Source organism: Heterodontus francisci, chromosome 25, assembly GCF_036365525.1.
Source record: "Heterodontus francisci isolate sHetFra1 chromosome 25, sHetFra1.hap1, whole genome shotgun sequence".
Taxonomy (NCBI): Eukaryota; Metazoa; Chordata; class Chondrichthyes; order Heterodontiformes; family Heterodontidae; genus Heterodontus; species Heterodontus francisci.
In genome coordinates, this window is record NC_090395.1 from 63,993,534 (window position 1) to 64,007,140 (window position 13,607).

Here is a 13,607-nt window from a genome sequence, read left to right on the forward strand (position 1 = left end):
ATTTCAGCCAGGTGTAAGACACCTCAACATCTCCCCCTGTGATTCCAGGTCATTAGGTCACTCTAGACTATAACGCCATTCATCAATGATTGAAGGGGTGTGCAGGCTGCTTCCGAGTTCTTACCAATTTTCTCAAGTATGTGATCAAGGGATAGCTGAGGGCTATTCAAGAGGCTTGTTAGGATCAAGTGAGGAGAGGTCAAAAGGCCCCCATCTTTTCCCTCTCCTTGTTTGACCACAGCAGGGTTTATTTCTTTTAGACAGTGAATGCGCTTACCAATACAGTGAGTGTTTTAACCCTTTTAGGTGCTATGGTCATAAAAGAACCAAGCAAACAAGTTTTCTTGAGTTTAAACAAGAAAGAGGTTAGTTTATTGTACTTAAAATCAAAGCCTGGTCTAAGTAAAAAAAATAAACTGTGCTCCAACTTACACACACACACACACACACACACACACACACACACACACACACACACACACACACACACACACACACACACACACACACACACACACACACACACACACACACACACACACACACACACACACACACACACACACACACACACACACACACACACACACACACACACCAGAGTGATGAAGAATAGATTGGTTGGATTAGCGTCCAGAACAAATAAAAGAATATACACTCTGTGGCGTCTGGAATTCAGTGGAATTCTGGCTGGTAGAGGTGTCCACCTAATTCAGGATTTTCTTGGAGACAATGATGTAGATGGTTTTCTCCCCAGAGTCTCCGTCTGCAGCAATGATAGACTTGGATGTTTTGCAGCCTGCAAACAGGGTTTGAACTTGCAGCGGTGCCTGGAGAAAGAGAGAGAGAGAGAGAGAGAGAAAGACCGACCACTTGGGTCCTGCACTGATTAAAAACTCAAAGCTTGTCTGATGTATCCAAGAGAAACTCCAAGTTTTCACACGGATGGAGAGACTGTCACGTGATTGTCCCAGTGTATTGTCTTTCGCATTTAATGAGAGCCAAGTCTAAAAATTCCAATCTCTCTTAGGTCTTATTATTTCAATGATTACCCCTTGAGCTTCATCTCCACTCGTGTTAATGTTTTGAGATGGCTTTGAATGTCTTGCTAATGAAGGCGATACTATATAGCTCATTCAAACTGCTCAAGCCATTGTTCTGGATGAGGCCTATCCAGACATGCGTCTCCACCTTGATACCTTAGAGTGAAAGGTATTTCAATGTAAATTGCAGGGGCCATCTTACCTGCTTTCTTTTTAAAAGTTCAATTTAGGTTTTCAGCTTTCTTTTTTAAAAGTTCAATTTAGGTTTCCACCCAATGAATTAAAACTCATCCTTCAGCAATGCACGTTTATGACAGGCCAGAATTAGAGGAGCGCAGATATCCTGCAGGTTTGTGTGGCTGGAGGAGATTACAGAGATAGGGAGGAGGCGAGACTGTGGAGGGATTTGAAAACAAGGATTAGAATTTTAAGGTCAAGACCAATAAATGAGAGGATGCATCCTCTCTAGTCTTCCTGCAACATCTGAAGCCAAGGCCATTGAGGGAGTTATTCCTAGATAACTAAAAATTCTGTGACTCACCTCTGGTGGTGCCCGAGGGTAATTTGGGAATGACTGTACCTCCCGTAATCCCACCCCATAGCCGTGTGGCTGAGATCAGTAATTCAGTGGCATGAAAGAAGGACCGTTCTTGCCTCATTGTTGTGATGTGATGTTGTTGGTCCTTCAAAAGGTTCTACCACCCAAACAACATCTATTCGTACTATTAGGGCTAACACAGGTGTATACAAACTGAAAAATCTGGTAATCTCTCGGTGCCCCCTTACTCTCTCTCTCTCTCTGCCTCTCGCCCCACTCTTTTTTATGCCTCTTGCTTCACTCTCTACATCTGAGTCTTTTACCTCTCTCCATTTCAAAAGCTTTGCATCTCTTTTCTCTTTCTGTGTCTCTGTCTCTATTCTCCTACCCTAGGACGCTCTCCCTCTTTTTTTCTATCTGTCCATCGACCTCTTTCTCTTTCAATCAATATCTCTCTCCTTGTTCTCCAGTCTGTGCTTTTCTTTAATCTGTTTCTTTAATCCCTCTGTTCCATTTTTTTTTTGTTATTCTATGGGAAAACATGCAATATCGATGGAATACATAAATTTCATTGTGGGATAGTTATCCTGCAACAGGGAGCCCATTCCTGCAGCAATTATGTCTGGAATGCCTGCCCTATGCCAAATGACTTACATACAAGAGTAGAAAACCACTGAACCAAACATGAAGGCGGCCTTTGCGGAAAAAAGAATATGTTTGGACCAAAGTGTTTGATTATTGGACCTGTCAGTTGCTCTCGGCTTTTTGAAAGGTTTGCTTTAACTATGCCAGTGATTTTCTGTAAACTTCTAACACAGGGCACTATTGGCCATAGTTGGAATACATAAGTACATTGATAGTACATCATTGTAATAAATCTTAGCATCATTACTCTTATTATAGTTATGCATACAGTTTTGGGCATTCCTTTACATGGCATATCAATCAAGATGTCAAGCAAGCAAGAACGAACACTCCACTGTTCTTGTAAAAACTGTCCTGCCATTGCCTCAGCTGGCCAATAAAAGTATTATTCAAATTAGCTTTATCAGGACACGGGGAATTTTTTTAAAGAATGTTTGTGAGATAAAGAAAGGTTGCTGATAAGATTTCTATTAAGAGAAAGAAAACATAGGAGAGTGATTCTCTGACAAATGGCCCCAGAATCACTGCATATACAGAAATAATTGTGCACAGGGATTGGGGAACTGAGCTAACCTTAGTTAAGAAAATGCCACATCCACCCTGTATGTTTTACATGAGTGTAAGTAATGCTATGGCTGAAATTGAGTGGTGAATCACAAGAGTAGCGATTAAAGGGCTGTTGCTTGTTTTTGTTCTCTTTCATGGGATGTGGATCTCACTGGCAAGGCCAGCATCTTTTGCCCATCCCTAATTGCCCTTGACAACTGAGTGGCTTGCTAGGCCATTTCAGAGGGAGTACAGTTAAAAGTCAACCACGTTGCTGTGGGTCTGGAGTCACATGTAGGCCTGGACCAGATAAGGATGGCAGACTTCCTTCCCTAAAGGACATGAGTGAACCAGATGCGTTTTTATGGTGATCGATGATAGGTTGTGTGGTGTTGCAAAGACGGAACCTCACCATGGGTCGGGGGTAGAGTTCCCTCCTCTTCAGTGAGGAGGCTGGACATTCTTTAGCAAGAGGTGAAACAGAGGATGGCAACTATATTTAGAGCAAATAGGAAGCCTCCTCAGTTACCAACCATGCAGCATGCAAGATTAATTGAGTCAATGCTGTCTCCCTAATCCATATGAGCTGATGAAGATAAATTCTCTTAAGAGGAAAAGTGCTAAAATAAGGTTTCCTGTATCTCAAATTAAATCTGTACCCATACTGTACGTGCCACAAGCACTGAGGCCCCCAAGCATGGTACAGAATAGCAATGGAGCAAGGACAGTGCTAGTCAAACCCCTCACCAAAACTTCTATATTGCTTCCGCTTGTAGGTGGCACAAAGAGAGGTTGTAATGTTGCACTTGATTGTTACTACACCAAGAAGGCATGTCACCTTAAACTACTCACATGCTGTGTAGCTGGAATGTAAGCTGGGCATACTGCTTAAATTAGATCCAAGTGCTGAAAGAATATATATTGTCTGCTTTGAAAGGAGAAGGTTGCCCACAAACTTAAAAATAGAAACAACAATGGTCATGGTCCTTGTCAGCATGAGTCATCTGACCCTACTATGAGAAAGCACGAGAAAGCTTACATTCCAACTTGTGTGAACAGCATGTGAGTAGTTTAAGGTGACATGCCTTCTTGGTGTAACAATGTGCAATAATCAAGTGCAACATTACAACCTCTCTTTGTGCCATCTACAAGCAGAAGCAATGTAAATATAGAAGTTTTGGTGAGGAGTTTGACTAGTACTGTCCTTGCTCTATTGCTATTCTGCACCATGTTTGGGGGCTTAGTGCTTGTGGCACGTACAGTATGGGTACAGATTTAATTTGAGATTCAGGAAACCTTATTTTGGCACTATTCCTCTTGAGAGAATTTATCTTCATCAGCTTACATGGATTAGGGAGACAGCATTGACTCAATTAGTCTTGCATGCTGCATGGTTGGTAACTGAGGAGGATTCCTATTTGCTCTAAATATAGTTACCATCCTCTGTTTCCCCTCTTGCAGCAGAATGTCCAATCTTCTCACTGAAGAGGAGGGAACTCTGCCTCTGGCCCACAGTGAGGTTCCATCTTTGCAACACCACACAGCCTGGTTCACTCATGTCCTTTCGGGAAGGCAATCTGCCATCCTTATCTGGTCTGGCCTACATGTGACTGCAGACCCACAGCAATGTGGTTGACTCTTAACAGTCCTCCCTCTGAAATGGCCTAGCAAGCCACTCCGTTGTCAAGGGCAATTAGGGATGGGCAACAAATGCAGGCCTTGCCAGTGACGCCCACAACCCATGAAAGAAAAGAAACAAGCAACAGCCCTTTAACTGCTGCTCTTCTAATTTGCCACTCAATTTCAGCCATAGCACTACTTATACTCATGTAAAACATACAGGGTGGACGTATGAGAGGCCATGAGGGAACGGGCCAGGGAAAACTTGTTAGCCGGGATTTTACAAAGCTCCTGACATCAAGCTCTGTGGTGGGGGAGCTGGAAGATCTTTCCGGCAGCGGCCAGCTACGGACCCTGACGCTGGGAATGTCGGACCCGATCTTCTCGGCGGCAGCCAGGCTCCTTGGCGGCATCCCAGCAGCTGGGCGACAGGACCCGGATTAAAATATTCAAATTAGCGGACTGCATACTTTTAAATAAAATTGACTCCAATATTACTGCTGAGCCGCGATCTTCTGAGCGGCAGCCGGCAGTCACGTGCCTTCACCTTCTCTTCTAGGGAAAGCAGATGCTGCAATGGTGGGGACGGGGGGATCTTACGATTTTTAGTGTGGGGGAGGGGTGAATGGGGTCAAATTTATATCACTAATATAGGGGATGATGGGAAGGGTTGACCTGTGCACTTTGTTCAGTTTGGGGGGCGAAGGTCAAGTCTGGAAGGTAAGTGCTTTGGTGTGGGGAAGAGGGCAAATAATGAATTTTATTGTTATTGGGAGCTGGGAAATGAGCGGCAGATATTTAAACAGTACAGTGGGGGGGGGGGGGGGATATAACTTTATAAACTTAAATTAGCTAGCAGGGCTTTAAAAATGGCGCCAGCGCCTGCAAACATGCAGCCGACGCTATTGTCAGTGACGGAGTGCCCGCCCCCTCCACGTGATTGGGGAGGTAGCCCGACTGGCCATTTTCTTCGCCCACCGCCACTCCCAGCAGCAGGTGCCTAAAATCTAGCCCATTGTCTCTATTCCAGCCCAACAAGGCAACTGCTCTCTTAAACTTGTTCTTCTTATTGCTCCTTCAAACTCACTTATTCAGTAACATGCAGTTGCATCTGCCCAGCAACAGCCTGGACTCAATGCATTGACCCTTGGTACTGTACACAAAGATTTTTTTAGGAACCTAAAACGTGTCCTTTCCTCTTCGGCTCGTCTCTGACTGCACAGACACCAACTTAGATATATCCACCTTGGGGTAATTAGAAGGAACCACTCCGAGAAGCCCACAGCACATGAGGAGCAACAAATGAAGGGGCAGCAGAGTAGTAGCAATAGGTGAAGGGAGGGCTAGACCCAGCTGTTCCTGTACTGCAAGGCCCACAGAAATAGACCTTATATAGCTACGTAGGTAGTGAAACTCATTAATGAGCTGGATCTCTTCATGCAATACAGGCAGAGCTGTCCCTGTGGCAGATCTTGCTTGCAGTTTGGGTTAAAATAAGCATCATTCCGTAATGACAACAAATTGCATTTATATAGCTTCTTTCATACAGTAAAACATCAGAAGGCGCTTCACAGGAGTATTATCAAACATTGACACCGAGCCATGTGAGGAAAGAGAAGGACAGATGATCAAAAGCATGGGCAAAGAGGTAGATTTTAAGGATCGTCTTAAAGGAGGAAAACAAGGTAGAGAAGTGGAGAGAGAAACAGAGTTAACGTTTCGGGTCAGTGACCCTTCATCGGAACTGACCCGAAACGTTAACTCTGCTTCTCTTTCCACAGATGCTGCCAGACCTGCTGAGTGGTTCCAGCATTTCTTGTTTTTATTTCAGATTTCCAGCATCCGCAGTATTTTGTTTTTATATTAGAGAAGTGGAGAGGTTTAGAGAGGGAATTCCAGAGCTTAGGGTCTAGGCAGTTGAAGGCACGGCCATTGATGAATCGGGGATGCATAAAAGGCCAGAATTGGAGGAGTGCAGATATTTTTGAGGGTTGTGGGGCTGAAGGAGGTTATGTTAGAGAAACTACCAAGCCTGTTTGAGGTGAAGACACTGAGACTAGGATGCTTTGGTGGAGACTGTTTATTGCTTGCCACAGAGCTTACTTCTCCAGTCTGAACAACACCCAGCCAGTGCTGGCTGGTTCTTTTTTGTATGTCCATCGGAGTACAATTAATGAATCAACACCCAACACCTGTTCACCCTATTACCTTCAACTACTAGGTATTTAACATCCATTAACAGAACTTATTAGACACTAAAAGGTTACACAGATAGGGACGGGCAAAGCCCTGGAGAGCTGAGTAAACAAGGATGAGAATTTTAAAAGTGAGGTATTGCTGGATTAAAAGCCAGTATTGGTCAGTGAGCACAGGAGTGATGGGTGGGAGCCTCCCTTATGAAGCATTGTGAAGATTTCAGACACTCTGACTTGCCTATGTACCTGTTCTACTCGTCAGCCAGGTGGACATCAGGTGCCTGAGGTGCAACATGCTTTCTTGCCCCTTCCTGAACCCCTTCCTCTTTTAAATCCAGCAACTCCAATCGACGTTCCAGTGATATGCCTGTTGCTGAGCCCTCTAAGGAAGCAACGGTGCTGTGAGAAAAAGGAATTTCACAATGTAACAATGTCGCAAAACTAATACTCTAAAAATAGCAGAAACTGCCATTTGAGAAATGAAAATTTGCAATCTGTCACTCACATCTTGGCAAAGCTAAGTTCTCGAGCCAGAGCAGAGTAACAGAAACACACTGGTTTTAAACAGTCAGGCAACGCCAGTGAAGAGCAAAGGAAATTTGTCAAGGGATCAATTTGCTGTAGATTGACTACAGTTAAGAGCTTTAAGAAGGTCCATGAACAATTTGGGCACAGGCTTCAGAATCAGCAAAAAGCATTGGACCACCGAAATCGGGCCCTCACGAATCTAGCGCTTGAGCTTACTTCATTGAGACACTCTTCGTATTACTAAGACCATTGCACTCGGGCATTACTCAGCCATTTACCCTGGATGGACCAACTTCATATTGAACAGCTCTAGATGTACCTCCTCTATTTATCAGGGACTGCTGTCATTCACAAACGCTGAAATATTAAAGCTTCTAGATAGGGAATGAAGAATGTGTTATGGCACATTTTTGTACGGCACACCTACAAGCAGGATACCACAGCTTTAACTGTTTGTAAGGAGATAGGAGGATCATTAGTGTGTGACCTGGAAACCGTGGGCTGATTCCGTGATGGTGTGCTGATAGTGCATTTCACGGAGACAAAGGACTTGTGACTTTAAAATGATGCTTTATGTATGCTTTTCTGAAGAACACTCAATTTGTTTTTGTATGTTTTACCTGACCAATGTTCCCTTTTTAAACTGTTATTTGTATTTCAGAACAGCTTTAATTTCAGGTTTCTTGTCTGTGCCGAATCTGAAAATTGGATTCTTGTGGAGGCTGGGCCTTTATTTTGTATTTTTTAAATGTAGTCAGAAATGCAATATCTTAAGAGCCACAATGCTGATACTCAAATGCCAGTAATAATGAAAAACAAGCCAGAAATAAATTTCAACAACATTTTAAAGACTTTTACAAAAAAAGTTGTTAATTGAATGTTACTGTCTCACAAGTACAATGTTAATAGAAGTTTAATAAAACCAAAAAAATGATATTTAATTATCATTAAAATGGGTTCGATTGATCGGGAGCAGCACATGACTCCTTAACTGCACACAGCTCTGGAGCCACAGGTTGCTGACCTCTGCCGTAATGACATCAGGCCCACTTGTTGTGTGAGCAACTTTCCAAGGAAGCCCAAAGCATTTATCTTTACACTGCTGTTAAGTTTTTCTTTCTAATGTCATTGATTTTTCTTTTGAACGAATATGTTTTAAAAAGGTGTGTTCCCATGTGAAGAAAGACTTGCATTAAGATTGCACCCACCCGACCTGTTGTAATCTATGAAATGCTGCATAGCAAGATCCCACAAACAGCAATGTGATAATGACCAGATAATCTGTTTAAGAGATACTTAATAAACCAGGTAAAACTCCCCAGCTCTTCAGTGCCATGGGATCCACCTGAGAGGGCAGGGGGGCCTCAGTTTAAGATTTCAACTGAAAGATATCACCTCTGACAGTGCAGCGCTCCCTTAACTTGCAGTGGAGTGTCAGCTTGGATTATATGCTCAGTCTCTAGAGTGGGGTTAGAAACACACAAGTTTCTCACTCAGAGGCAAGAGTGCTACCAACTGAGCCACAGCTCAAATGCAATATGCTGATGACATAAGCAATTATTAAGGTAGAAATTACAGTCAGTGATGTTATCAAATGAATGTTTAACGTGCTGATATCAAGTTTCACTCTGCTGTTTTAAATTAGTTAATAATCTGTTTATTTTAACTGCGCTTCTCCCTCTGCTAAAACAGCAGATCCTCTCTGACCACAGGAGAGGTACCAGAGGATTGGAGGACAGCGAATGTGGTACCATTATTCAAGAAGGGTTGCAGGGATAAACCAGGTAATTACATGCTGGTGAGTCTAACATCAGTGGTAGGGAAATTTTTGGGAAAAATTCTCAGAGACAGGATTAATCTCCACTTGGAGAAGCAGGGATTAATCAGGGATAGTCAGCATGGCTTTGTCAGGGGAAGATCGTGTCTAACAAATTTGATTGAATTTTTCGAGGTGGTAACTAGATGTGTGGATGATGGTAAAGCAGTTGATGTGGTCTACATGGACTCCAGTAAGGCTTTTGATAAGATCCCAAATGGGAGATTGGTTAAGAAAGTAAAAACCCATGGGATCCAGGGTAATTTGGCAAATTGGATTCAAAATTGGCTTAGTGGCAGGAGGCAGAGGGCGATGGTAGAGGGTTGTTTTTGTGAATGGAAGCCTGTGACCAGTAGGGTACCGCAGGGATCGGTGCTGGGACCCTTACTGTTTGTAGTGTACATTAATGATTTAGACGTGAATATAGTAGGTTTGATCTGTAAGTTTGCAGACATCACAAATATTGCTGGTGTCATTAATAGTGAGGAGGAAAGCCTTAGATTACAGGACGATATAGATGGAATGGTAAGATGGGCGGAGCAGTGGCAAATGGAGTTTAATTCTGAGAAGTGTGAGGTGATGCACTTTGGGAAGTCTAACAAGGCAATGGAATATACAATGGATGGTAGGACCCTAGGGAGTACAGAGAGTCAGAGGGACCTTGTTGTGCTTGTCCATAGATCACTGAAGGCAGAAGCACAGGTGGATAAGGTGGTTAGGAAGGCATATGGGATACTTGCCTTTATTAGCCAAGGCATAGAATATAAGAGCAGGGAGGTTATGATGAAGCTGTATAAAACACTAGTTAGGCCACTGCTGGAGTACTGTGTACAGTTCTGGTCACCACACTATAGAAAGGATGTGATTGCGATGGAGAGGGTGCAGAGGAGATTCACCAGGATGTTGTCTGGGCTGGAGCATTTCAGTTATGAAGACAGACTGGATAGACTGGGATTGTTTTCCTTGGAGTGGAGAAGGCTGAGGGGGGAACCTGATTGAGGTATACAAAGTTATGAGGGGCATTGATAGGATAGATAGGAAGAAATTATTTCCCTTAGCGGAGAGGTCAATAACTAGGGGGCATAGATTTAAGGTAAGGGGCAGAAGGGAGTGAGGAGAAATTTTTTCACCCAGAGGGTGGTTGGAATCTGGAACACGCTGAAGAGGTGGTAGAGGCAGGAACACTCACGACATTCAAGAAGTATTGAAATGAACACTTGAAACGTCATAACATACAAGGCTACGGGCCAAGTGCGGGGAAATGGGATTAGTTAGGATGGGTGCTCGATGGTCGGCGAAGGCACGTTGGACCGAAGGGCCTGTTTCTGTGCTGTAAAACTCTATGACTCTAAGAGTAAGTGGGTGAAGAGTTTGCGTGTAAGAGGTGGTTCTCTGAGTGAAAATTACTCAAGGGGACAGTCAACGTATCGGTCTGGTTGTTTGCCACATGGTCATATCCAGGTTTAATAGTGCTTGTGGAAGTCAGATGTGATGTTGCATTAGGAGCACAGATCCTGAAATTGTAACTTCAGTGGGAGACCAGAGGAATTCCAAGAAACAGGGGACCTGGTTACACTGGGTGTCTGCCACTTCTTTGAGTTTTCATCTTGACTTTTATGGGCAGAACTTCCATCCGCCCCCCTTACAAGGGAAATGACAGGCAGGAGCTAGGGGTATGAAGGTGTTGGGCTGGGATTTCCTAAGTCGGGAGACCCCTATCCTGGCTTAACCCCGGTTCCTACAGCAGGAATGATGAAGCATACTGGCCTTGCCGAGGTCAATGTGTGTGGGCCTCACTGATGAGGTTTAGGCCCAGCAAATGGTCGTAATCCCTGAAGTGAACAAATTAAAAAGAAAAAGTCCTAGATCAATCTGTTTGCTTGGCAGCCAATTGAGGCAGTAGCTAGGTAAGCGAGGAAGGGCTTTTCCAGGACCTCCCCAACCCCCACAGAGGCAGCGGTTCATCCAAGTCTCCAAGCACATGGGACAACCAGGCACCAAAGATGCATCCCAAGTGGCATTTGCACACACCTGCCTTACGAAAATGAGGTAACGTGCCACCCGGACAGGAGTTGGTGCTGGAGAAGCTCAGCTGGCATGAGCCTGGCATAACCGCTGGCATCATGATGTGTGGAACTTCTGGGCCATAATAGTTTTAGTACAGGAGGAGGTCAATTAGCTTTTCTTGTTCACTGCTGAGTTTAGGTCATTCTCAGGAGTTGATTTTATATAGTCAAATCTCCCTGCCTTCTTCCCTAACTAAGCTTATTTTTTTGCTACCTTCTTGCTATTTTAGATAATTGTCAAGTACCTTTCACCAATGCTGTAATTGATTTAGTGTCAATCATTAACCATGGCAAAACAATCCACCTTCCGATAACTTAACATTAAAAAGTTTCTTCCAATTTCCCTGGTTGGTGTATCTAGTGCTTATCTTGAGATCATGGCCACTTGACTGCCGATGGACATTATCTATGTTTACATTGCCTGTTATTTTGAAGGCCTCACCCCTCCCCACCTCCTCCCCCAGTCCTTTCAGTATAAGAAAATACAGCCCAATTGCTTCATCCTTTCCTCACAACACCCAACTCCCATCTGGGGTAAGATTAAGTTACTCATTGTAATTGGCCATTTTTCTGACATTACTGCCAACAGATTTGTGCTCCGGCAGGAGTGTAACTGAGAGCATGGGCCATATTAATTCACAGCTGTTGAACAAGTCCCACATCTGGTTCATTAACTCTAGGTGGAATTAGAAATCGGGAGACATCTCAAACAGGCTGCTGACTCAAGGTCAACATTACCCCACAGTGTGTGACAGAGTAACCACTGCCAAAGAGTGCCTGGCATTCAGTGGTTACAACTGGCAAATTAGTTGCTCCAGTCATGTAAAATGAGATCTCTTCCTCCTGAAGTGTGGAAATATCATTGAGGAGCTGTTTATCATAAATTACTGGGGATCAAATGTAGATAGAGTGGCTTGTTTCACGAGGTTTGATAAAGGACAAGTGTCACCTTCAGGAACAAAGGAAAGGTCTGTGACAATCTTTGAGTGGAAAAAAGAAAACAGTTCTGTGCTTATATCTTTCATGAAAGTGGCTCTCGGTAAACTTGGAAAATAATTAAGGCTTAAAGCTAATTGAGACAAGGCTTGTATTCCCTTAAGTAGAGAGATTAAGGGGTGGTCAAGCTGAGGTGTTTAAGCTGATTAAAGGATTTGATAAGGTAGATAGAGGGAAAGATTTCCTCCGGTGGGGGACTCATGAACAAACCTTAAAATTAGAGCTGGGTTTTTTAGATGTGATGTCAGGAAGCATTTCTTCACACAAGGGGTCGTAAAAATCTGGTACTTTCTCCCCCAAAGGCTAGGGATCAAATGAAAATTTCAAAACTTAGACTGATAGATTTTTGTTAGGTAAGAGTATTGAAGGTGATGGAACCAAGGCAGGATTGAATTAAGATACAGATCAGCCATAATCTAATTGAATGGTGGGAGAGGCTTGAGGGGCTGAATGGCCTACTCCTGTTCCTATGTTCCTATAATTTAATGTAACTGGAAAGATTAATCTAATAGGTAGCAGTCTGGCCTCTCTATGAGGATGATAGGCTGAACTTGGATCTCCTAGGGAGGGGAATGGAGGTGGGGGTGCCATAAGATTGCATGAGAAGACAGTAGTTGGAGTGCCCATTACCTTTCTGACACCTCCTGGGGGAAGCAGAGAATGCCTTCAGGCCCCAAGCCAATTGAGGCCCTTAAGTGGCCAATTAATGGCTAGTTAAGGGCCTCTTCCCACCTCCACCTCAATTTAATAGAAGGTGAAGGACTCGCCAGCACTAAAACCTGGCAGCCTCCTAGCACAGTTAGGGGGTCCCTCCTGTGGGGGCAATCCAGAGGGCCCAGAAGGCCCGCAGGTGGTGATCGCCAGCCCCCCTCCACCATCCTACCCCGGGAAGACCATCCCCACCCTTACGAACCCCCCATCCCCAATCCATTGCCAGGGCCTGCTTCACTGGCCCCGGCAACCCTAACCCAACACCTCCCTCAGCATCTTCATCATTCTTCTCCTCTGCAGGGCTTCCTGCAACACCGGCAGTGGCCACCACTCCCAGTGAAGCTGCTGGTACTGCGGAACTCCGATTGGCCAGCAGCTGTGGAAGTGGCAACTCATCCCTTAAAGGGACCACATCCCTGACGACAGGCTGTTAATTGCTTGCCCATCATTAAATGGCACCGGGGGTCCGATGGAGGGCATAGGCAGGGTCTTCCCCTGCCTCCACCAATCAGAGTTCATTTGCCAACCAGTCAGCACTCTCTTCTCATACAGCATATAGTTGTTGTTCTCCCTCACATTGGTATTCTTGCGAATTGTCCTGATGAAAGCAAGACGAAAAGCTTTGACTACATGTCTCTATTTTCGGCAATACCCAATTAATTAAATTAAGTGGCCAATTAACAGCCACTTTACACTCCCACTGTCATTTTCCTGGAATCAGTATGGGCCCCACCAAGTGGGGAGACCCCCAGGTAAACTGTGGCGTCGGCCCAGTGAATTCCGGGGGGAGGCCTTCCTTTCTGAGTGCTCCATGGATCATGGAGGGCCCCTAACAGCAATCCTGGCCCTGGCACATTAAAAAAAATCCTTACCCACCCTTCGAAGGCGTTTCAACATGGAGGC

At 44.4% G+C, this 13,607-nt stretch overlaps 1 protein-coding gene across 2 annotated transcripts in view; it reads left to right on the top strand.

The window, feature by feature from the left end:
- The window catches only part of LOC137383936 (solute carrier family 26 member 9-like), a 107,881-nt gene that overhangs the window by 15,516 nt on the left and 78,758 nt on the right, over nt 1–13,607 (top strand). For both annotated transcript variants that reach the window (XM_068057347.1, XM_068057348.1), the window contains exon 2: nt 8,808–8,899. The gene's annotated coding sequence lies outside the window, so the exon portion shown is untranslated. The remainder of the gene's footprint in view (nt 1–8,807; nt 8,900–13,607) is intronic.